This window comes from Equus caballus, chromosome 12 (assembly GCF_041296265.1).
Source record: "Equus caballus isolate H_3958 breed thoroughbred chromosome 12, TB-T2T, whole genome shotgun sequence".
Taxonomy (NCBI): Eukaryota; Metazoa; Chordata; class Mammalia; order Perissodactyla; family Equidae; genus Equus; species Equus caballus.
This window is the reverse complement of record NC_091695.1, coordinates 35920389-35923220: the sequence shown is the minus strand read 5'-3', so window position 1 is coordinate 35923220 and position 2832 is coordinate 35920389.

The window sequence follows — 2832 nt, the reverse complement described above, 5'->3', positions numbered from 1 at the left end:
ACTAAAATTTATGAGATATGTGCACTTGTTATTGCCATTTTACAAATGAGAAGACCTTGGGTCAGAGCAGCAAAGAACTTAAAGGACACACAACCCATGAAAGGCCAAACTGGGATTCAAATCCAGGCAGTCTAACTCCAGAGCCACGTTTTAAATATCTGCACTAAAACTGCACACTAAAATATGTTAATTGCTGCATTAATCTTGTTTCTAAACACTGGAGAGTGTAAAGGACTATACTTGGTGCGTTGGATGATGTAAACGAGCCAATACGGAGCTTATAGCCCAGGAAGAGAGATGAGAAATGTACCCATAGAGACATCGCACAAAACGAGAGATGATGTGTGGCATGGGAAAGACAGAGATAAATTCTTGTAGGTGATCACTGACAGGATGTGGGCAAGAGATTAGAGATTGGGGAATGCCCCCGCATAGTCATTGCAAGAATTTCTCACAAAAGATCTCTAGAATGACAGACACCATTTCAGATGCATTATTATAAAAATGGACAGGGCAATGAAAACGTAATTGAGCATGCTTTCAGTAACATGATCACCACATCTTTTCACATAGATGCACTTTCAGGAAATGAACAGAAAGGCTGTAATGGTGACTGCTTGCCAAGTCAGTGAGATAAACTGAAGGAGAATTTATCTTCTTTCAGGAAGAAGAAATAAGGGGATATTAAAATGTTTTGCAATACGTGCTGGTATAACTGCCAGAAAGGGAAATCTCAGGTTTAGATGGTGAACACTGCAAAGCTTGTACCCACAGATGTCTAAGATAAAATTACCGAGGCCAATTGTACCACACACAGAGAACTATGTCAGACTAGTGATGCTATTCTTTATCCCAGAGCACCTTTTAATTGCCACATTGCTTTTCTCAACCAGCCCAGATTCTATCATTTCTAATTAAACCTTATTTTTAGTTTCCTCTTCTTTATTAAGGACTGCTAAGCTTTCTACCTTTTGTTTTGGATAAAGTTTATCTTAGGATAAAGCTTATGTGGATTCTCTTCCTTCAATTTTTCTCAAGTCATTTCTGACATCAGATAGTCCCCCTCCACATACTGACCTCCATTTTACTCTGCTTAGTAAATTAAAAAAAAAACAAAGGAAATGGAAGGAGACTATTAAAAAGTGGCCCATTTGACAAGCTCTGCTTCTTTAAGATATTTCATCAATAATCCTTCCTAATATTTAGTTAGCTGACTTTGGAAAAGTTCACCATATTTGTAGAGCAGGAAACAAAATCTGAAGAGCTTTGTTTATCAGGAACAATATGGGCAGGATCACTGTCAGAAAACCAAGCATTGCATTTATTCTCAGCTGGTGGTCCCTCACTTCCTCAAGAACTGACCTGTTCATCAAAGTTGAACTGAGTCCACTCAGTTAGGGAGACTTCTGTAGAATGCTCAAATTTGACTTGTTAGTGGAACAAATCAGGAAGTATAGGCCTCTCAATAATTACCCACACCTTTTCTTCTGGCTCTTTGTTTTCTCCTTTTAAATATGAACAATAGTCTCAGAGGGGTTCCAGCTCCCCATTTTATGCCAAAGTGTATTGACACAGCCTATAAATTTAGATCATCCCTCTACAGATTTGTCTTTTCAGGCTAAATGAGCCACCGTAGAAGAAGACTCCTTATAAAAATTAGACTTGAAGTACAATGATATTGAGTTGTTTGCAAACCTTTGAGATTCTTCCTGGGTCCTAGGCCTTCATATTCCTTAGAGCAGAGTCCCTAATTACTTACATAAGAGTGCTGTAAAGATTTACTCTTCTTTTTATTGTGTGTGGTGTACCCAGGTATTCAGAAAGAGCCCACACATAGTTCAACTTCCAGGTTCTGTGAGTATCCTACTCCATCACTACTCTGAGATGAGCGCATGGTCTTTTGTTAGTAAGGTTTGACTCACTCAGCCTCCCTCAAGAATGATCCAGCTGTGGGAGAAGAGGACCTTAAAAGCTTATGAGGTTTCTCTCACATCTAAGAGAGGACTTGGGAACACAGCTTGCAATAAAAAAGGAGCAATTAAAATCATGCAAGCTGTAAATAACCTCCCTCCTGGGTGATAGAGGGGAGACCAACTCTGTTAATGGGTTCCTTTTTTAGGCTCCGAGATCTTGCTTCAGGGTGTTCAAATTTTGAGACATGTTTATGTCAAGGAACCCTCCATTCACCCTGGAAGAATCATGGAGTTCATTTAGAGATCACTTCCATCCTACGCCCAAAGCATAGGAACAATCATCAGAGACCTCTGTCTGGGAAACATGCCAGGAAGTAGTGAACCTCCAGCAATGCTGAGTCAGACTCTCTGTGGTATAGGGAATCTCAGCTCTCTACTTTCTTGTTTTGGACCTTTGTTTTTGTTTTTACTTTTAGATGGGACTTCTTGGGAGGGTTATATTCAGAAAGACCTTCCAGAGATTTGGAGTATGGAAGTAGAAACATAAATGATTCTCTTCTTCTCTCCCATGGCTTTGACTGCTTGTTTTGAAGGAAGAAGTGAGTAGAAGAGTGAGAATGAGAGAAGAAGAAAATTATTTTATGGAGAATGGCAGAGACAGGGAGGAAAAGAGGGATAATGGGGTAAAGTATGTATAATATTTCACCTAACATTTCCTTCCCCACATCTCTGATCATTCCTTTTTCTCAAGTACGTAAGTTATTAGGTTCTCAACCTTCAGAGAAGGGATGTGGCAGCGAAAAGAAATCGAAGCAGAGATGATGTGGCCAAAAACATAAGTAAGTCTCAGAATGGCTTAGAGACAGCACAACTATCAAATAAGTTTAGAGACACCAAAAACAGAGGGACCCTAACCAAA